The 23679-nt window shown below is 39.0% G+C and overlaps 1 long non-coding RNA gene across 1 annotated transcript in view; it reads left to right on the top strand.

Annotated features, from left to right (window-relative positions):
- Window positions 1-81: 81 nt before the first annotated feature.
- The window catches only part of LOC130601157 (uncharacterized), a 42397-nt gene continuing 18799 nt past the window's right edge, over window positions 82-23679 (top strand). Inside the window, exon 1 of the long non-coding RNA XR_008972609.1 lies at window positions 82-322. This is a non-coding gene — a long non-coding RNA (uncharacterized LOC130601157). The remainder of the gene's footprint in view (window positions 323-23679) is intronic.

Genomic DNA, 23679 nt, shown 5'->3' on the forward strand with positions numbered 1-23679 from the left:
GTCTTTGAGGCTATACCTTGTCTTTTAGCACCTATTCATCCTCATCTGTCTTACGGCATGAGGGAATGCAGAGATCTCTGAACAGGCTACCTAGAAAATTCACTGTTGTGCACTGGAAACTGGAGAAAAGAATGCCTGATTCATCACTGTGCTGCTGCTGGGCTGAGGGCAATATAACACCATGGAAATCAGCTGGGATGAAGCTGGGATGAAGCTACAATAGATCAACACAGAGAACAAGCATTCACACCATTGTATTTACACTCGATGCCCTTGTGCATTGAAAGCATTCCTTGCACTGCAAAGCCACAGCATCCCACTTGTAAATACTGATAAAACACACCTCTTTGCACAGCATGACCTGCTTAGAACAAAAAAAATGCATCAATCCAATTTTGTGTAAACAGCCTGGTTTTACTTTCCAGAGCTGCGTGCATGTAACGTGTCGCTGCTGACTGCCTTTATTCAACAAGAATAATGTCAAATGCTCTTCTGGCACTAAAAAATGAAGACTTTGACCACACATTAACCCCATTAGTATGGTGTTAACTTTTGACTTTAATTCTGGCACAGTGTTAGGGGTATTTAAAAGCAGAACAAAGTGAAAGGAAATGTTAAACACATTCCTCTTTCTCTTGAAAACTGGGACGATAATTTAATGCTAATGTCATGAGATGGGTAAAAGGGTTTCATGTCTCTATGTCTTGTACAGAGTGTTACTGGAGGTAAACTGGGCAACTGAAAAAAAGAAACATGTAACAGCTTTCGAAAGGAGTTTCCTGTGTACTTTACCCTTTGAAGTCATTTTAGGCGCATACCTTAGGAGGTTTAAAGTTACTTCAGTAACACTTTCATTATTGGTGAAAATACAGTGGTGATCAAAAGAATATAATAAAAAAAAATCATTAATTATTAACTTTCCTATATTTTAATTTATGCCAGCACTTTACATACAAAGAAATGTTTCTAAATAAACATTTGTTAGGTGAGTAAGCCTCCTAAAGAGGTATAATGTAGGTCCTTGAAAGGCTACATATACTGCCTCCAGAGGTTTAATATTTGGCAGAATGTAATTTGCTGCTTCAGCTGGCCATATCTGGCCATAAATTACTAATTACATGAAGCTTAGAATAACCAAATGATGGTTGCTTCCGAGATTACTATAACAAAAACCAGTACTCTGATTTCCAAAGATTGCAAGGCTGTAGATGGATAAACATAAGGCATAGAAAGAGAGATGTGTTCAGCACTCTCTTAAGGTAAACCTGAATTTTATTTTAAAATGGATGCATATATTTACTGAAGGAGAAATGTGGAGTCAGCTGCAATTGCATGGAGAAAACATTATATCCTATGGCTAGTAAACTCCAAATACACCCCAGGGGACTGATTGGAAGTTACCTACAGTTCTCTCATTATCACAGCACTTTGCGTCTCTGGTGACTTTTGTCACAGTAAGCAGATTGGGAAGGAGTGAGTGCAGGATGAAAAAATAAATGTACAGGAGCATATTTTATGAGAAACCCACGCTTCATCTACATCAACGAAACACAGGAACAATCTTAACTCTTCTGTAGTTCTAGTTATTTGTTCTTCCTGCATTGGCGATACCTAGTTTTGACAGGATTACTCCATTGTGTCTATTTGTAAGTAGTATAAAAATGCAAAAGATGATCCACACACACGATTTTCTTATTTCCTTTTGTAATTGAATGGGCTGAAGGTGAGCTTGAGTTCTTCAAATAATGTCCACATGGCCAACACACACAGTAGAGGGATAGATAAGGCAGTCCAGCTCTCTGAGACCTTTGCTGAGATGTGAGAATGTTTCCATTGACTGCTGAGCTAATCACCTTGGTCATACCTTCTAGTCTGTGCTGAGAGCTGTCCGGAGGGCATCTCCATGTTGCAGTGTACTGAGACACTGATGGCTTGTCTCTTTGCATGTTGCTGAAGGCTAAGCAAAACTGCTTCTATAGGAAGGGCAAGTGGTCAGCATGGCCACGCTAAGACTGAAGTCTTTTAGGATTGTAGGCCCTCCTTCATGTTAAAGAAGGTCTAGCCACCTTTTTTTCTTTCTTTTTTTTTTTTTTTAATTTTTTATTGTATCAACAGGAGCATTTGTTTGAGCTTTATATGCACTAGGAGCAGATTATGTTATTTGGGTGTTAAAATTAATGCAGTTCTTCTCTTTGCTGTCAGCCAACATAAAATGTATTGCTTGGGATTTCTCTGAAGTTTCACATCACATTTCTTGTAGATTGTTTTAAATAACAATGATGAGAAATGTGCTATAATGCAGCACAAGAATTTTAGCTGAGATAACATAGAAATAATGGATGTTTATAGTCACAATATTTGTTACAGTAGTATAATTTATACTTTAGTAAATGAAATATTAGGCTGTATTCAGAATATCATTGTATTAAGCATTGTAGAGATATACTGTCACTGATTGTCTGTGTCTCAGAGCTATGATCAAAGAGCCTTAACAGAAAAAAAGCAGCAGAAGGGAGAAAAAGATGACAAAAATATCTCAACAACTAAAGAGTGGTTCATAGCCAAGCATTAAAACCAAGTGTCTCACCATTTCTGATGTTGTCCTTTCTTCATGGGCATCAGATCGAGCAATGTGATGAGTTAGAATTCCCTCTGCTTCCCTTCTCTGGCCAGAACTGCACCAGGTGCTCCTAGCCTGACAAAGGCCATGGCCAGACCCCACCTGCAGTACTGTGTCCTCAGTACAGGAAAGACATGGACTTGTTGGAGAGGGTCCAGAGGAGGGCCACAAAAATGATCAGAGGGATGGAGCACCTCTCCTATGAGGAACGGCTGAGACAGTTGGTGTTGTTTAGCCTGGAGAAGACTCCAGGGAGACCTTATTGTGGCCTTTCAGTTCTTAAAAGGGGCCTATACAAAAGATGGGGAGAAACTTTTTAGCAGGGCCTGTTGTGATAGGACAAGAGGTAATAGTTTGGAACTTAAAGAGGGGAGATTCAGGCTGGATTTGAGGAAAAAATCTTTACAATGAGGGTGGTGAAATACTGGCACAGGCTGCCCAGAGAGGTGGTGGGTGCACCACCCCTGGAGACATTCAGGGCCAGGCTGGATGTGGTTCTGGGCAACCTGATCTAGTTGGAGATGTCCCTGCTCATTGTAGGGGGGTTGGACTAGATGACCTTTGAAGGTCCCTTCCAACCCAGACTATTCTATGATTCTATGAAACATACCTGGATGAAAGTGAGTGTGCTTACTACATGCAAAATGGCAGACGTTATTATAGAGGGTTTTTTTCTGTCAATGACTTCTGCTGCAGTTACTTTCAAAGACCAAACAACAAAATCTATCACTTAATATCCAAAACATCACAGAAGAAATTTAGAAACTCAACCAATGTGTATAAATCTTTTCATTGGAAACTAGTCCAGATTCTCAGTTCTTTGAAAATCCCTAGATAACGAATGTTGACTTACAGAAGAAACACTGGGCAAGCAGTTAATCCCTTAACATGGGCAAGAAAGTGGCTGTGATAACTGAAAACAGTAAACATAGTGTAAGTCGCAGCTACATTTCCTGAAGTGATGTGTTTTCTGTTTATTTTTCTTAGCTTTCTGTTACGTCCTTGCATTTAGAGAAGGAACAAGTAAATATTATTTAGGATTTATATAGCAAACCGAAAGCATTGCAGTTAGAACCTCTAGATGAATACGTGTTCTAGAAATAAGCTTCCACATAAAAACAGGCAGTTTATACATATTTTTCTTTTGATTGCTCAACCCTAATATTTTTTCTCTATAAGACTATTATTTTATCTTCCACAAATTCCTAAGGAGCACACCATTAAATAGTGACAAGGGATATCTAATTTCCTACTAGGAAGTCAGAGAAGTCATTGCAGGTCCGTTGAGTTAGCTCCCAAGCACGATTTTCTAATCATACTTGGAAGGATATCTTCATTCTCTCTAGTAGCATGGGTAATTCATGATGAATAGGAATATGGAGCCTCAAAGAAGGCAGTGCAGAGGACTAGGCTTTCTAGCCTGTATCACCCTGAGTGCAAACAGAAATACTGATTAATGCAGTCTCCTTTCTGATTCTTCTCTGCCCTCTTTTCCACAAGTGCTTTTCATCCAAACAGGCTCTGAATCTAGAGCTTCAGTGGCTAGTCACAACCACGAACATTCTGCAGTAAAAAGTTTCTCACATTCAATGTACATCAATCCCCTTGCAATAAATATGTCACAACCTGCTGCTGGTAACCCCATGTACTCTGTCACAGAGCCACTCCTCTCTCAACCCCATGTACCCTGGTCCCAGGAGCATTCGGGGAGCCCCAGGCTGTGGTATGGTACAATGCATTGTCATCATCATGTTTATGCCTTCACAACAGGATGCTGCTTAGTGGGGATTCTTTAGCTCAATGTGCTCTTAATCACAACACATAGATCCATTCTCCTTCAAAATAACAGTGTAAGAACATAAACTTTAAATAAATGCAATGCAATAAGCAGAAAGCAGCATTTATTTGCTCTTGGTTTTCTTGCTTTCTTATTACTTCTCACCAGCTACTCCCTATTCCATCCCTACTCCCATATTCTTTCATCTCTTTCCTCTACCTTGTCTCTTTCAAAGATACCCATTTTGTATGAAATACTATTGTAAAAAATGTTAGCCCATAAAAAGAACTCAGAGCTTGCTACTAGACTGTGGATCAGTTTCCAGGGAGCTATGTCTCTATATGACAAAAGTGATCAGGAGTCAACCTAACAATACGAAAAAGAGGCAGGCAGCCATCAGAGAAAGTCTAAGAAGCCATTTTAGAGAGCTGAAACAAATAACAAGTTAGTTTCCCGAACAAGAGATTCCACAGACTGGAGGAGAGACATATGCAAGAGGGAGAGAAGAAAAGAATCTGGAAAATCTGGGCCTAAACCTAAATTGTTCTCCAGAAAGTGAGGAAATGGAGGCATGGGAATACGCTGAGGACCTGCATTATTTTATCTAGTTATTGTTACGTAAAGAGGAGTACTTTATTTTTCTCGTAGTAAAAGAAAGAAGAATCAATGTAGAATCCCTTTTGTAAGGCCTTTGTGTTACAAGCTTTAAGTGCTATGTAGCCACAGAAAGACTAGAGCAAACTCAAATTACTCCTGTGGCTGAAGATTTAGGAAAAGGACGCCGTAGGTTTAGAACTACTTCATGAGACTGTACTCATGCAGGATACCTGTACCAAGAAGCTGCACATTGGAGAAGTCAAGGAAAGAGTGGGCTGGACTTCACCCAAATCAAAGACAGCTGTGAAATGCATCAGTCCAACATGTGAAACTACAACACAGACATAGAATCATAGAATCACAGAATCATAGAATCGTTAGGGTTGGAAAGGACCTGAAGATCATCTAGTTCCAACCCCCTGCCTTGGCCAGGGACACCTTACGCTAAATCATATCACCCAAGGCCTCGTCCAACCTGGCCTTGAACACTGCCAGGGATGGAGCATTCACAGCCTCCCTGGGCAACCTATTCCAGTGCCTCACCACCCTAACAGGAAAGAATTTCCTTCTTATATCCAACCTAAACTTCCCCTGTTTAAGTTTTAACCCATTACCCCTTCTCCTGTCACTACAGTCCCCAATGAAGAGTCCCTCTCCAGCATCCCTATAGGCCCCCTTCAGATACTGGAAGGCTGCTATGAGGTCTCCACGCAGCCTTCTCTTCTCCAGGCTGAACAGCCCCAACTTCCTCAGCCTGTCTTCATACGGGAGGTGCTCCAGTCCCCTGATCATCCTCGTGGCTCTCCTCTGGACTTGTTCCAACAGTTCCATGTCCTTTTGACGTTGAGGACACCAGAACTGCACACAACACTCCAAGTGAGGTCTCACAAGAGCAGAGTAGAGGGGCAGGATCAACTCCTTCGACCTGCTGGTCACGCGCCTTTTAATGCAGCCCAGGATACAGTTGGCTTTCTGGGCTGCGAGTGCACACTGCTGGCTCATGTTCATTTTCTCATCAACCAACACCCCCAAGTCCTTTTCCGCAGGGCTGCTCTGAATCTCTTCTCTGCCCAACCTGTAGCTTTGCCTGGGATTGCTCCGACCCAGGTGTAGGACCTTGCACTTGTCATGGTTAAAGCAACATATCTTCTTTCTTGCCTTCTGTAACTGGCCTTGTCCAAACTGAGTGAGAATTATTTGGTTATTCACCATTAATAGCCTTTTCTTTGGGTGGACCTTATATGTCTGGGTTCACAGGCTGCATGTGGACAACCCTACCGCTAAGCTGCTTTACCCTCTGCCTACTAATTGGAGTCCATAATGAAACTAAATGGATGATCAGAGTGGCTCAGATACAATCAGATCCACTCACATGCAAGTGGTTGCTGGCCCTAATACACTCAGAAGCAAAAAAAAAAAAAAAAGGCCAGGACCTATAGGCCAGTCAGTGTTGTAAAAGTGGTACTCAAAAACTGGAACTTGCTATGGGCCCATTTAGAATTTTGAGTAAGTTTCTAATTAGCAACTTTTTAAACCCTTAAGCTTATTGAAGACATACTGAAAAATAAGCTTGTCCCACATCGTTCTTTCCAGTTCTCTCTGAGAAGATTGCTTTCTGAGAGTCTTCAATCACATGCATCTGTTTTCCTGCTGATATTTTATAGATGTGCATTTCCAACTTTTCAAATCCAGTGCTGACCAAGGGCCATTTGCTTACCAGAGTGAACCAGAGGGTTCACTTTACAAAGCAGCTTCACACAGGCCCAGATGATGCCAGACCACCTCAGATGTGCCTGCGTGCAGGATGGAAAGCCAAACCTCAAGAGTGGTCTTGCAAGAATTAGAGGGTTGTGCTTCTGACCTCTTCATTACTAGTAGGCCTAGTTGATCTAGCTGATCAAAACTGGTAACCTCTTTGCTCAGAATCTTAGTGACTACAGTTATTTACCACTTAATTTTCCTTCTGCCAGATTTTTCTGCGTATGATCACACTTCATGCCAATATGAGATACTTTTTTAGGAATTCTTAATTACTCCAGCAAATATATTCCCAATACAGCCATACTACTTCTATAATTCTTGTCTAGTTAATATCTAGTGTTATGTTTCATGTCATATCTAAGATCTCTCTTGCCATTAATGTTATCTTGATAGTCATTAGTTTATTAACATGCTGTGACCATTGCTTAGCATGATTTTCCTTGAGAGCATGATTTCTCTCTTGCTTCTATACATAATCTGTTGTCATATACTTGCCATAAGCTGTTTACATCGTAGAGTAAAATTTGGCATACTTTTTTTTTTTTTGGCATGTAAACCTAGGAGAATCCTTTTTCATACCCACAGAAATATCAAATTTAGTTACAACATCAGCACCAGTTCTATTTTTTAGTTACAAAAAAGTAGCTGAGACCAACTTATATGGTTAATATTAAACTCTCTTGGTGCCTTTTGGAAACTCAAGTGAAGAGGTTCAAATGCTAAGTAACACTTGATATCAGTTATGGAACACTAAAAATTTTTCTCTTTGGACTAACAAGCAGATTTACCCAGCATTGTTGCATATCATCTTTCATAACAAAGCCATCCTTATTACATTGCACTTGGCCAACAATTTCTGAGACATCCTGGTCTTTTTTATTCATTGGTCATCACTTTATTTTCACTCTGACAGTATAGTTTTTCATTGCTGGAACATTGCTCAAAATTTAATACACAAACTAGTTCCCATCTTCAATTCTTAAATATTTGGGTGTCTTAATATTCTGCAAAGTACACAACAAACCTGATTCTCAAGTATGCTAAGGCTTTTTTTTTTTTTTTTCCCAACCACTCTTCTATCTAAAAGGGTCTTAAACTGTGTGGAAACAGCCTCTTGAGAATAAATCCTGCATGAAAAGTCCTGGAAGCAGCACAAGAGCTCTAACTCCTTGGCCCTGTTGTGAGGGGGGAGATAAAAAGACAGGAATTTGTTGTGCTGTACAAGTTCTTTGCTTTGCATGACTGTTAGAAGGTCACGGGAATCAAAGCCTTTGGGTGCCTCAAATTCATGGCACAAGTGTATCCAGTTGAGTGCAGAAAGTACAAGTAATTCACACTGAGAAACATGCACATGTTGCTGTCAGGTCCCAAGTTAACAGCTTCAGACATTCCTCATTGTCACTGTTTTTTTGAAAAGCTGTCATTTGTGGGTTCATTTTCATATGCCTGAAACTGTCAACACAGGGGTACCTGTTTTCTCTATTCTGAAAAATCCTTGCCATGCTCCTGAAAGGTTTCTCACATTGACTTGGTGGGTGTAAGCACCCAAGCCATTCAGAACACATTCAGTATACTGTTATTTTCTAATGAGCAATCATAGTCCTTAATGTTTAATGAGAAATGAAAGACAGATTTAAGGTATGCCCAGGTTTGTTTCTGCAACTGCAGCTGGTTTAAGGATATGAATGTTATCTACATTTATTTTCTGTTGATTTCAAATTCTTTTATTTGGAAGCATTTTTTCCAGGCTTTAGAATTTGTATGGCTATCATACATTTTGCCAGCAAGCCTGGCTTAGGAGACCATCACCCTAATAAAAAATCTACAAACGTAACAAATTTAAAAGACACAAATTTGTCTTGGCTGCTCCATCATATTCCCTTTAGTTGTATTTGGATTCCTTTCTAGCTGAGAATAGTACTGTCATAAATCCAAATACCATGATGGTAGATGCACACAAATCTTTTAAGTGAAAATAACCAATACATGTTGTCAGTGGTAGGAAAATATTGAATAAAGATGATATGCTTTGGCCACTGATCACAGGAAAATTTCTGATGAAGTGGTTTCTAAGATAGGTGGGAAACAGAGCTAGGGGGTTAGAATTTGGGTTTGGGGATGTTAAAATTTTGCCTAAAGGATGGGTATGCAGCTGTCAAGACAGAGTTTACAGTCTGCGGGTAAACAAGTCAATATGGCTGAGATTGGAACCTGTTGGTCCATAACACTGGCATGTTTGAAAGCAATATTATTCTCTCCCCCAGCAGAGTAATTAATATGTGTAAAACAAGCCTAAATTCAAAGCCTACTTCTCTTAATGTGTGATGTTCCCCAACTCCCTGTCCTACAGAGCCAGACTTAAAGATTGTGAGATGATAGAATCACTATTTCCCAAGCAAATTCTATTTTGATCTGTGAGCTACCCGGTGCAGGGGACCCTTCTGTCAGAAGAAAGATCAACAATTTTAAATATTTTTTATCTCAAATAGAACCAGAATGCAAATGCACTTGAGACAAACTATGATTGCACATCCAACCTTGATTGTGTCATTTTCCAATTTTTGAATATCTCACTTTGCAGCTTCAATTTTAATTATAATGAAATTATATAATTTGAATGTGTTATTTCTTAGGAATATTTTAAAGTAAGGTTAAAATTAATTATAATTTGTATATGTGATGTACATGTGCAGGAAAAGAAAATGGGTTAGATTTTTAAATAGTTTTTGCTCAGCTGTAGCAGAGGAGAGTTTTAGAGAAAAAAAAACACAACACTTCTGAATCTTAAGGGTGTTTCTTTTGTGGTATGTCAAAACCTTACAGCAAACAGTGAAGTTGTGAGAGGTTTGTAACGGAAGAATCACAGGACTCTTTTATCATGGAAAGCATTAACTAGCCAACTACTAGGGAGGATACCAGTTTATCTATAATATTAGTGTGAAAGATACTTGTGTTACTTGAAGAAATAGTATCAGCCTAGTCCATATTTTGCAGTAATGGTAAAAAAGACTGAAAGCTTCTAAAAGTCTGGGTGTCAGTTCTGTTCGGAGGAGAAACACCCAGAAGCTCTCACAGCATCACTTACCACCCATGGTTCTATGATATGGGTATCAGTCTTAGCCTGCTGGATCACCAGGAAAAGCAGATATAAGCCAGTTTAGAAATCAGTGTGAGGTATAGCCAAATTAGCAAAAAGCATGCAGTGGTGATTTTCTGCCAGCACGTGTCACTGGTATCCTAGACGGCTCCCTGCTTGTCTGCCCTGTGCATATCAGGGCACTAGCCCTACTGCAAAGCAAGAATATTTTGGAGCAGTTCACTTAGACAGGAACAGCTTTCCATTTCCAAGGTCAACTGGTGACCCAGGAAATAGCTTCATATAAAGTACCATGCCACTGGCAGGCCAAAATGCCCCAGGAATCTTGGCATTACAAGTACCATGTGCTATTTTTGCCTCTCCCTTGAGCAACAGAAATAGCAACAGTGTGTATCCATGCCTGTAGGACCGGGCAAATGATGCGGCTGCATCAAGGGTTGGCATCAGCTTTCTGTTCACCGGGGCCACGTAGAGGAGACAGGAGGCAAGAGGCAGAAAATTGGGAAGCGCGGAATAGCAGCATACCCAGGTGTGTTCCGCAGGAACTTCTCCAAGGCACAGAAGGGAAATGTTAAGCTTTTCCCAGTAAGGCTGATATGTATGGGTGTCCAATACAGCTGGTTTTGGTCTGGGGCTTGGTTTTGGCTAGACTGCAGTGGCATCTGCAGTAATTACTGCATGTAGACATAATGGCCAAGGTCTGATGCGAGTATCCAAAAAGAAAGAGATGCTGGCTCTGGAAGGTAGGCAAGAACTTTGGGTGAAAACTGTATAAGGATAGAGGAGCAGAAAAGCTTGTAACCTTCTTGTGGCTGTGCTGATAAAGGTAACATGCCAGTGTCTTTTCAGCACACCAAACCTGCGAGGATGAGTTTGTACTAGATAAATCCTTTTTTCTATAGTATTTTTGATACAGTAGCAGAAAACCTAAAAACAGATGAGAACCTTACGGGAACCATAGGTGCCACTGAGCTGCCAATGCTTGCCTTCTTTATGCTGGGCTGTGAGCTGGTGCCAGTGGAGAACTTGTAAATATTTGCTTTTGCATCCTTTGCTATAAGTGGTAAGTTGTTTGCAGTCTGGGGGTACAGCTGGGCTGCTCTTGTCTCAGACCACTGCGGTTAGACCTGATAGAGGTCACTTGTATGACTTCTGATCAAGAAATACAACTTTTTAAGGAATGTCTTATATGGATTTGTTCCCGTAAGTAACAAAACCTAGAAAAAAAGAGAAATAAGAACTGCTTCAAATCAACTGCTCTCACTGAAGAATAATCAACTCACCAATACTGACAATAGGATCGAAGACACACATGTAGACTACTAAAAGGGGTATAAGTATATTAATATTGATGAAAACAAGCAGAAACTATTTCTCCCAGATTTACAAAGCAGAGCAGCTTAGTTATCAACTTTCTGAAGCCTAAACGCCTGGAAATTCCAAAATAAAAGATGTAAAAGCAGTGTGCAAAAAAATTAGAAGTCTTGTATGAATATTGACATTTGTATGTGTTATTTCTGATCTAAATGATATTTAACCTACTTGTCAACACCAAGTAAGACTAGCAAGAAGGTCATCTTGGGGTCATGATAGATTTTGTCCTTGTAATACTGGCAGTAAGGAGATGATGTGAAACACTAACCTCTGCTTTATATGTTTATATGCCTTGTAGAAAGCCTGAGATGTTATGAAAGAGTTAGTGACCTGACAAAGCTTTCAGGAAAGAGTTAAGAGCTATTTTTGTATGTCACATAGCCAGAAGGGGACTGAAAAAAGGGAGTAATTTTTTCTCAAGTGTTAAGAAAATCAAAGGAGTTAAGAAAATCCCTGGCAAGGTGGATAGGTGAATTTCTTTTTTGTGCTTGTGCTCAGAACTGCTTGCATCATTGATAGGTTTTCGTTGCTTCATGGTCCTTTCCTTTTAAGTATTTGTAGGTCTAAAATTATTCATTTACAGTCAAATTGTACCTTTTTTTTAAAACTCAAGTGAAAATACTGTTTTTTTTTTTGCCAAGTTACTCATTATTTATCTTGGTTTTAATGTTCCTCAAGTGGGATCACACACTGAAGTTTTAGCCCACCATGACTGAACCTCCTCCGCAAACACCAGTTGTTCATATCTGGGACCTGACCTGAACAATCTGAGCCCCTCTGTAGCCTGTGCACCTTCTGGAGTTTCTTTCCTATGGGCATCAGGCCATGGGGGCAGAGATGAGAAGCAAACACTTAATGTTTCACACAATACTAGCAATATATGATCCATGCCTGGAGCTGGGAAGTATTTCTGAGTCTCACCAGCCACTCCAAGCCCATTCCTGCACTTAATCTGAGTCCTGAACCCTGCAGACAGGTGGAGCTGATTGATAGCACTATTTCAAAGGCAGACACTACCTGACCTAAACAGGAGAGCTACACTCAATCGTGGCTTCTCCTGCAAAACCAGTCTTGCCTCCCTATGGGACCCATGTCAGGACCACAGGGACTGGGCAGCAGGCCTCAGAGCACTGGCAGGCAGCATGCATGAAGTCGAGCAGGGGAGAGAAGGCGCAGGGGGGAGAGAGGGAGGTCACATCCCCCTCGATTGTCCTGCTAAATCCACACCTGAGTTTCATCACATTATTGCCTTACAGCTGACACCTAATTATGTAAGCTCACAGAAGGCCTGGACTTTTGAACTGAAGAGCAAAGGTCAATTTTTGCTACTAAATCAAGGTAGCAGAAGAAACATATGGTCCATGGCTGATCCCTCCTCCCTGTCCTGTTTTATTAGAAACCAAGAATTGATTTTTGGGAACAACTCTCTTCGCATTTATTGTCTCTGTGTTAGGTATTTGGGATCAGTTAGATCTCTTAAAAATCCAAACCAAAACCAAAAGCAATTACAAAACCCCAAACATTAAAACTTTATATGCAGGATTCTATTTAGGTAGGTGATATTCTGCTCTTTTTTCACTTGAGAAAGCATTTTAAGCCATAGTCTCTGACACTGACACTGCCTTCTGTTGAACTCTGCTACTGTCCTCCCTTGCAGTCCCTCTAGGATTTAGTAAGTTTTCATCCTCTAGCCATATTCCATTGTGACTGCTTTTGGCTCAGATCCTGCACTAATATGGTCAAGAAATGCAAACATGATAGGGCAAAAACCTCCATAGGTGAGCTAAAAGACCTTTTCTGGGTAATTTGTATGCTCTTTCCAGCTAGCTGTAATAGCATCAAAGCTAAGTGATAAGGATACTGCTAAACTTGCTTTAATTAATGTCAGCTTTACAGTCATAAATCATTATTAATTCCCACACGAATTTTAGAAATGGCCTAGATTTTATGGCCATTGCTACAGTTTGTCTGGAAATTCTCCTACTTGTGGACCTTAGCTTGTTTTTGCTTCAGTCCTGATGTTTTCTCCATTAAATTCAGCTTGCATCTGGTTTGCATGACACACAAAGTTACTCTTACTTCTTTAACAATGACCTAACTCCGCTTCTGCCTGTGCCTGTCCTTTTTCTCTTTCCAAAGGTAGATGAGATGTTGAAAGTCATTGCAGCACTGTCTTTCAAGACACATTGATTGTCAATTGTCTTCCCATACTAGTGCATTAATTCAACAATACTACTGATGTCTAAGGAGAAAGGCTGAGCTTAAATTATTAAATTATTACACAGCTTAAATTATTCCTTTTAACTGAAATATAGCCACTAACTTCACTGGGACTTCATGCTTCCAGAAGTATTAATGAAGGTGAATAAAAAATTACTTAACAACTCATATATTTTACTAGGTGTTAACTTTCCAGTGACTATTTATCAGGCCTTTCTTTGGTACCATTTGGGAGCTTGGACTAGTTTGTCTGTGCTGTTTTATATGTATTGACAAAATTCACTTCTGCTGAAGGGAATTCATTATTTAGGAAAGCTCTGATTCTCTTATGGTTTCAATTTTGATTCCTATTTATGCACTTTCCTTAGTTAACATTATTCAGCTGCCCTGTTTGCTGTGTCATTTGTATGCAGACGATATTCGAATATCCTCTTAGTCCCTGCAGAGCCTACAAAGAAGTTTGATGTTTTTCGTAATTGCCTCTGTGATATTTAATCACGGGTAACTTCAAATTTTGTTAAACTTAACACAGACAAAACTGAGTTGCTATTGATTAGTTCACTGGCGCAGAGGTCTCAGGTGTCATCTGTGGTAGTTTCCATTTGTGGTAGTTCTTTTATCCTTCAGATAATGCTTGTGACCTTGGGGTCATTGTGGATTCAGTGTTTTCTTTTGAAGCCCACATCAATCATGTAATTAAAGTGTCTTACTACTGTCTTTGGAATCTAGCTGGGCTGAGACCTGTGCTCTTTCTAGCCCACTTGCTAAAACTTTAATCCATATTTTGTTTATCTGACTTGACTACTGCAGCTCTTCCATATGTCCTCTGTTGTTTGCATTAGGGACACAATGTAGCTGTTTAGGAATATGCAGTGAATTAACAATGCTCATTGACTTCCATTCAAAGTAGAGGATGTATTTTTAAAATGCGGCTAGACGCTGGGTGTCTTTTAGCTTCTTCTTAGCTGGGAGCTTTTAATGATGTTTCATTTAACAGGATATTCTTTCCAGACAGACCAGTAGAATTTTACATGAATCCTATCAATTCACAGTGTTATTTTTTAACTTTTTTCTGAATGTGGGTGGCCTTAAATCATTAGAATTTCAAGATTGCTGTCACCTCAGATTAATAAACGCTATATACTTGGCAAGTTGCAGGAGCATTGGTTATGTTTCCATTACAATCCTATCTTTACTTACTTGTCATTTTGGGAGTTAATGTTTTCCAGACCAGTGTCTACTAAAGAGTGACTTGCTTCAGTTTCAGCAGAATTTATTTCAAACAATCCTTTTCTCAAATAGACATTTTCACCAATACAATGTCATAGGCCACATTCTGCTCTCACTTATCTCTACAGAGTCCAGTGGGATTGTACAGGATTAACAAAAGCCTAGACCATGATGGGGAATTGTAAGACTTTTAAACAATCCAGATAATAAACCAATACAAGTATGTATGTAAGCAGTTATTTAAGTTTAAAATTTGTTTAACTTTTTTTATTTTGTGCTGATTCCTGGTGGTCTTGAGGCACACTGAAACAAATGAAAATAAAAAATGATGCAAACTATTGGCTTGGTACAAAAATCACACTATATATTTGCATTTTTGAAAGTTTGGTGGGTAAACAGAGCTAAACAGCAGGCTACTGCCACATACACCTAATTATTGTTCATACTACTTTTGAAAAGTGAAGCACTTGAGGTGAAGTATGCTCTGACATATAGCGAGTAGAGGTAAAAGCTGAAAAAAGAAAAGGTAGTCCATGGAGAAATAGAACTACTGTTGTCTGTATCTGAAATGATTCCTCATGAAATCTCTTTAAAGGAAAAGTAACTTGGAATACCAAGTGGATTCTCAACCATGTGCATACCAGAGTGTTGAAGCAATGCATCTCTACTTCTATTACTTGACTAAGAGTCATCCTGAGACTACAGGAGACAGGAAGCAGTTTAGCATTAAAATACAACAAAACAACAATGGTGCAAACTTTTTATTTTTTTGGTTAGGTTCTGTAAATAAGTACTTGAAACTATTCATTACCATTGTTACATGCAGTCTCAGTGTTTATAGGACAGCCAAATGGGTGAATTTCACTGCAGCAAACTGCTACAGGAAAGATGCATTTGCACTGAATTAAGTGTCGTAGTCTTTTGCTATGAGGTTTTTTTGTCTACATACCCAACTGTAACCCAAGGCTGTATAGGGTATACTTAGATGTGAAAATCAGATGTATGAGAAAAACTTAATATTTTATTTATAGCAAGAATATTGATATACAGCACACTATGCACTATGTGCAAGGATCATCTAATGGTGTTCTGGAGCAGCTTGTTCCTAGCTGAAATGTGAACTTTCATCTGTGACAACGAAGTACTGGAACACTACAGCTTTCTCTGAAGTTGGATGCTCTTCCTGAGTCATTACAAAATTGTCTGGCAGTCACTGCAAGTGTCAATTGCTGCAATGAGAAGATAACTTAACCTACCTCTCTAATCAGAGAAAGCACACTGGCCCAAGCAAGAGAAATGTCTGAAGTTTTGCCTAGTCGTCTAAAATGGATCCCAAAAGTGAATAGATTAAATTTTCAGTACCTGAACAGCACTGCCTGCTTTTCTTATGTCCATTTGCAGCTTCTGTCTGGAGACTGCTGAATTTGGAGAAAAGGATAGGTGTCCTTAAACTGCGAGGAATAAAAGAAATCTGAAATTGAGTAAGAAACTTTCCAGACAAGAACTTTCATGTGAAGATTATTCCAAAGTCTCTAGAGAAGTGCAGTTTTTGTATCAAAGACTCGGAGCCTCATTTAAAGATGATAGTGTATGCAACAGAAGTTTTTAAATTCACCCATGAATGCAGCTAATTGATTTTAATTGAACACGCCTTTGCTCCAGCATATATAATAGAAGAGGAAGACTTGTTCCAAAACAGTATGCTAAAGGTATTACTCACTTCAGGAAGTGTTGCAAACTCAGATTCTTGCCTTTCCACCTGGACTCAAAATGTTTGCAGAAGCCATCCCAAAAACAAGATAAGAAGTTGCAGACTTTTCCCCACCACATAACAAAAGGGTCAGATACAAAAATAAAGAGGATATAACATGAAGAAGTATTTGTTCCTTCATTATGATGTGCTGCTTTTCTGGCAGCAGTGGAAGTTCAAAGAGAATTACTTTATCTCTGATATGGACATGAGTAATAGATGGCAGAATGTACTGAGACTTATATAGGCAGATTTATGAGGCATGCCAGAAAAGAGTGGCCCTACGAGTTTATTTAAAGCCATAGATTTCTGAGCAAGTCTGCAGCAAGGACTAAAGCATTCATTGCCCTCCTTGCAGTAAAATTGTCTCAAGCTTACAAAGGTGAGTGTAGCACCACTGCTTTCTATCCAGAAGAAATTGGAGCTATTCAGTAGTCTCGAAGGCTCCAACATCTATATGAAAGCTCTTTAGTCACTAGGCAGCCTTTCGTTTTCAAAGCAAAAGTCTTTCTGTTGTAAGTCTGCTTGACTTGGTTGACAGTAGTGAAACAGAGCTCTATATAACTACAAACTTCATTACAATAGATTTTTAAGATGGTTTGCTCACTTTGGTCAAATTTAGATACTTGCCATTTAGTCTGTAAAGGATATTAACTTTGATGTTTATATCCTCTAGTTAGTTAGTAAAAAAGTTTGTGTGACTCCAGAAAAACATGCCCTAGGAAAATATGAGAAAAATTTTGCATCCCTGAGGAGGAATATAATGTTCAGATGCTGTATAATGAAGAGAGGTGAAACTGGTAGTGGAGTTACTGTGCACTAAATATTCAGAACTCATAATGTTTCATGGGGCCAATGCCCCTGGGAAGAGAAATAAACTCTTTTCTATGGCAGAGCAATAAATATTTATACATCATATTGCCCAAAGACCTCCATCAGAGGGACAGAGAGAGGCAGCTGAGTTTGCAGAAAAGAAGGTGCAATCCTTCTCTTGCACTTACAACCTGAAGATAGAGACAGGCAAAGAAGAAAAACTTGTTCCTATCCCATTTAGAGAAATGAGCACTTTGGAGGATTTGCAAAGAGTCTGGTAACTGGAAGTATTACAGGAATATTGCTTTTTCTCTTTCTTTGTCTTAACACTGTGTAGGAGTAAAGCATATATGATCTTTGAATAAACACAGCTGACAAATTAGCAAATTTTACTATTTGATGGAGGGAAAATTGATTGTAATTCAGTTTTTTCCCTGCAGAATCTGAGTGATCTGAGAAACTACTTAACCCTTAAGGACGGAAGAGAAGGAATCACATCCCTCTTCAGCACAGAACATTAACTTTCCCAGCTTTCCCAAATGCCCGTTGACACAGTCCTATCTTAGAACATAACTGGCTGAGAAAAAGAAGAGAATCAAAGACTACAAGGAAATCATTCACACCCACACAGACTGTGTTAAAGGTATTTTTCAAAGTACAAGCCTTGTATACTTAAATGCAACACCCATAGCACCTATTCATAAGACACCACATGAAAGAAATAAGTTTCAACTTGATTTTCTACTCTGGGGATTTTAAGATATCTCCCAAAGACATCAGAACAGCCCAACTACAGTCTTAAGTCAGACCAGTGAGGTTTGGAGATTCACAGAGCATCACAAAAAATGCATCTCCTATCCCAGACATTAGAAGAGACAGTCTTTGTAGATCTAGTGACTCTCAAGTGCTCCTCAGATATTAATGAGATTGAGAGATGCAATGTTCATCTAAGAAAATTTACTCACAATTTACATATAGGTAAATTGAGGCATTATTATCATGAGCAAGTTTTCAAAAATTCATCTCTGATTTTGCAGTCATTGGTAGTTGTTTTCCATCCTGAGCCAGGAAATGTATAAAGATATCTGTGAGTCTCAAAACAAAATTGGGTTTGGTTTCTTTTTCTGTTAAGCATGTGAAACTGTCAATAGCAGAATGTTTTGTAGAAATATGTGAATTTAGATGAACCTCTGCTAAAAAAGGTGGACACTGGAAACCACTTTGTTTTCTGCCTAAGTAATCCAGTTTTCTAGGCTCAAGATTTCTTGGGTGGTCCCTCTGTACCACAGACTTATCAGGTCACAACATTTTAAGGTTCCTGCAGCATGGCTGGGAGCACAGAAACTCAGGCTGTAGCAGAAGTCTTTCAATATTTCAATTCTCCACTTTTCCACAGGCTTGAAGAGGTATACCTAATATCTAGACGAATAAAAAGACTCAGCTTAAACTTGAAAGGCTTTTGGTCTTTTAGGAGCAGCTCAGTAAGATGCAATGAAAACAGGTGTTAGGAAATAATTGGTTATCCAGTTAGGAAACATGCAGTTTATTTTTTCTTAATTACATGCAGGGGATGGAAATACATTTTCTGCAGGGGAGTTCAGTATGTGTGGGGATTTTTACCAGGCATGGACAAAGAATATTGAAATATCAGAATTGCTTTGCAGAACAGAAATGTTCCATTTCAGTATTCTATTCCCTGTTGCTACTCAGCTTTTGTGGAGATCTTGGCTCCCTGCTTTCTTTCTCTATGTAGTGACAGACTTTTGAAAATAAAGGACAGTGAAAATTCTGGACACAAAAAATAGCAAGTGAAATCACTAAGAGGTCCTATTTCACCTCTCAGAGATGGGCACTGGAATGAAAGACAAGGCTGGGATGTCAGAGAGAACCCAGGGTTGCACTGGGACTACAAGTGCTGAGACTGGGAGAATTGAAGAGAACAGCAGCGAAGCCCTGTTAACCTCCCCAGCAGCCATCAGCCTTCCCAGTTTCTAGAAGAGAGACTCATGGAGTAATCCTCAGATTTAGGCAGGAAAAAATGGGGACATGCTGAAACCAAGGACTCTTTTTGAAAATGCTCGAAGTTTACAAGTGCCAAAAGAAACAGCCAGATAGATGCTGGTTCCAGGGTGGTGAGGGTTGCAGGGCCTGGTAGGACTATAGAAGGAGGGGCTGACCATCACCTTGGGTGGCCTGGGGTTGCTTCAGGCACTACAAAAGAGAGGCCATCTCTGGCATTTGGAGCTTTATTATAATATATGTGAGTATTTATTACCCTGAGCAAAACATCCACATTTCTTCCTGGCAAGATGCTATCCTTTTCTGAGATGTGAGAGCCTTTCAGCTGGGTGGGGTTAATGTTAAGCAAGTGCAATTCAAAGGAGAATTCTAAATTAAAGTCTACTCCAAAACACTTCTTAAAACCCTGAGTCATTAGAGGCTGAATCACATTATTCCTATCAGCAAGATCTCTTCTCTAACATCATCCTCTATTTACTGTACATTACCTCATGATCCTGGTCAAACTGCATCTTTTTCACGAACATGAAGAATCCTAGTCATTAGGATGAGTTTAATATGTTGTGAGCTTTATTTTCTGACGCTAGTTAGGAAACAACAATCCAAATTCATGTATTTACTTGTCTGCACACAAAAGGAGCTTTTCCTAACAAGCAGGTCAAATAATAAGCCTCGTTTTCTGATTTTCACATTTCACTTGCTTGCTGAAGCTCAAGGCTGGCTGTTACAAGGGCAATTCTAAAAGTCAAAAGGTTACAGAATAAAGCATCACCCTTAAAAATTCATCATTTATCTGTGGAACAGTGACCTCTTGGTGACTCTCTCTTAGCTACAAAGCCAATGATTGCATGGCCCTTCATCCTCCTTCTGTGAATCCCATAAACAAGTCCCTGTGAAATGCCAGAAGAACATTTAACATGCAACTTTCATCACATATTAAAATAATGATGTAATATTAGATTAGTTATTAGACTAATTACCACATAATTAGCTCTTTCCAACAGTTCATCATATAAGATTCGGGGACAAATTATTGGGAAAATACATTATTCGATTAAGTTTCAAATGTTTGAAAATTTGTCTATATAATGTATACTTATCTAAGTATATATAACTTTATGCTTATTAATATGACAGGTAGTTTGTTAAGGAGATAAGCTCCTCCAGTCCAGATAAGTCTATGAATTGTATTTCCTTCAGGCATAGAGCAATGTTGGAATAGCTCTATGTCTTAGAAAGTTTAAGCAAATTGAAAGATAAGGATCAAAATTAAAGTGCAAATCACTTCAATTTGTTTGTTTCAGTGATTAGAGAGACCATACTATTAAAATAGTCAATAGTTTAGTGCTGCTTATGACAAAACTGCTCAAAGGGCAGAATTAATGATGAAAAGTTTAGGAATTAGAACTGAACTTTCTGGTCAGAGAAAATACTCAAATTTTCAACCAAAAAATTCTACTTACAATCTGGATGATGAAAACTCCACTGACAAGTTATATCTCTGCTGCAGTACTCCTAAGGGACCTGAAAGTCAAGCTAGGCTCTTAGACATCACCTTCTGCAGAGGAAGTTCTTGAATCAAAACAGATATCTACATTACAGAGGTGTGGCCTAATTATCATTACTGCATCCCCTCTTTTTAACACCTGTTAATTCTGGGGATGATGAATAAGAGGAAGTTTGGGACTGAATTCCAAACTCGAATATAAATTCATAAGGTATTTGCTAATAATAGCCCACAGTTCATAGCATCACTGAGACAAACCCTACATCCCAAGCTAGTTTACAACCACATTGCACAGAGACCCTTGATCTAGCCAGCCTCTTAACTGAGAAAGTTATTATTAGAATTGAACTTTTCCCTGATCACAGTTAAAGCACTCCTGGGGCATGCGGGAGATAAAACTGCAAAGAGTAGTCTTGCTGGATCTTTAGTGTGGAAATTACAGTGTTGGAGCTACTCTATCAATTCAGACAGCACCTGGCCTCCGGCAATACTTTTTTCCTTCGGATTAATTAATGTTTCTCCTCAGCCTCCTGGTTACAGGTACAATCGTAAAATCTGTGCATGTTAGCAGAAGTTGCATCAGATACTGTTCACCCAGCCAGCTGTGTAGGAATGATTTTCTACCTCTGCACAATCTTTTCTGATGTCTCTGAGAGGCAGGAGACTTTGGTGCTGAACATGAGAATGGTCAGATCTCAAATGACTGAGCTGAAAGCCTGTCAAATCTTTCCATTCACATAAGAATTTATCCCTTCTGGGCATTATGGTTTCATAAGAAGCAAAGCTGTTATTCTGTAGAGTCAAGTTTTCATTTTCAGAAGTCAGAAACAATCTCCTATCAACACCACCAGGTGAGGATTTCACACATTGCTTCAGGGAAAGCTCACCTTCTGTTTCTTCATCTCATTGACAATATGCATTTCAGCTTCTTAGGCTGATAGAATATTTCCTTTAAGAAATCTCCTTGCTTCAGTAAGGCCTTGTTGGGCTATGGTCTCACTATTCTTCAAGATTACCTTTTTTTTATAAAAAAAAAACAACTTTTATTCCTATATTACTGAAAAATACTCTTTCAACAAAGTGTCATATCATGAGGCAAATGTATAAGCTAGGGTGAAATTTTGTGCGTACCTTTTAACTATCAGCTTGATATTACTGAATAGTTCCAACAGTAATCCTCATGGATGTGAAAAAAATGGCTGTGACTAAGATTTGTAAATAACAAAACCGCTTCAAAAAACAGTCTTACCTTCCAAATTTCTTTGGAATTGCTTCCTTTTTTCACTCTCAACACAACTTTAACTTGCTCTTATACAACACTAAATCCTAAAAATATATATTCAAATAACAGAGATTGTTCACCATTTGAATTTTAAACCACTGTGCTGATTGAAGCTGATGAGAACCTTGAAAATATAGACTACTTCTAGCAAAGATGGGACCAGACCTTGGACATAATCGTTACATGCATTGCCTCAATTGTATGATGATGTTCAGTATTCTCCTAGCATTACACAACTGCCAATGCTTTATTCTTTAGATCAAGGTAACATCCTTCCTTTTCTATTACTTTCCTGGGACTTCTGGATGCATTACTCTGGCTCCTGAAGCAAAAATAGCAACTGAAATTAGTAGAGATAACTGCAGAAGAGAACTTAATGGTGTAAAATTTGGGGACACAGCTATTGTAGCTAGCCTACAGAGATATCTACACCAGTTCTTAGAAAATCTCTTGGACATCCTTGATAAATAACAACTGAAGGGTTTGTTGGGGAAAAAGTCATTAAATAAAGCCTGTCCCTTATATATTAATGAAATGTATGCACTACCTGGCTGAATGAAAAAGAACCCCAAACAATCCAAAATAACCAAACAAAAAAATCCCAGACCACTGAGGGGAACATAAACCCTACATTCATTAATAGGTCAATATCAAAGATCATCAGTAGATCAAAATCTGGAAAATGCAAAATGTTCGGATTAGTATGCAAAATAAAACATCAATGTAGAGAGTGGATTTATATGATTACACTATGAATAATTCATTAGCAGAAGAAATACAATTAGCTTTTAAAAATGATCTAACTACTAAGCTCATGTTTAGCAAATCTAACATATAGTAGCATCAGGAGGTAAAAGTCCATAATGCAAAAGAAATTAAAACAATGCCTTTAGGAGACCAGCTGCCTTATTACTAAGGGGGAAAGGGCAGTGGATTAGGCAGGTTAGATCATGCCCAGAGAGGTTAACTTGTCTGTAGTCAATACCCTTGCATTTGCAGGTGTGCCCTCAATTGACCTTTTTAATATGTGCAACCCTTGCTGGAAAACCTTATTTCTAAAACACTAAGCTCCGGTTGTTTGAAGTGGCTCTGACTATGGCAAAGCATTCCTTAAGCTCATAGGGAGTTTATTTGGTGGGAGGATGCACAAGAGCTGAAATATTTTTCATGAGAGAGGCTTTTCTGTGCTTCCAGTAGATAGAAATCAGAGGGCTATATCAGACAGAAGATAATCGATGCTATAGCTGGCATACTAAATCAATAAATGACTGGCAACTGTAGCTAGTTTTAGCTGAACCTTTGCTTTCCAGAGCAATCACTCCAAGTCCTGACTTAGTCATTTTCAGGATGAAATTGCATCAGGTTCTTAATCTGTATTGTACCAGTTTGATGTTCGCCAGACTGATACTGATAGTGATTTCCTAGGAGGCTGACATCTGTGGACTGATACTACTCAAGAAGGGAGCAGAGCAAGTGCAAATATACAAAAGCTTGCTGTGGAGAAGCCTTCTAGTTGGTGTTTTTCTTCTTCCCTATATCCTATTTCTGCAGATGGTTTATGTAAGGGAACACAGACAGTGCTTACCTACCATTTGGTATTTTAAAAGTACTGTGTATTCGTAATAGTTCTTT

This window comes from Pezoporus wallicus, unplaced genomic scaffold (assembly GCF_028554395.1).
Source record: "Pezoporus wallicus isolate ANWC-B61680 ecotype Strahan unplaced genomic scaffold, APGP_CSIRO_Pwel_v1 contig_6484, whole genome shotgun sequence".
Classification (NCBI taxonomy): Eukaryota; Metazoa; Chordata; class Aves; order Psittaciformes; family Psittacidae; genus Pezoporus; species Pezoporus wallicus.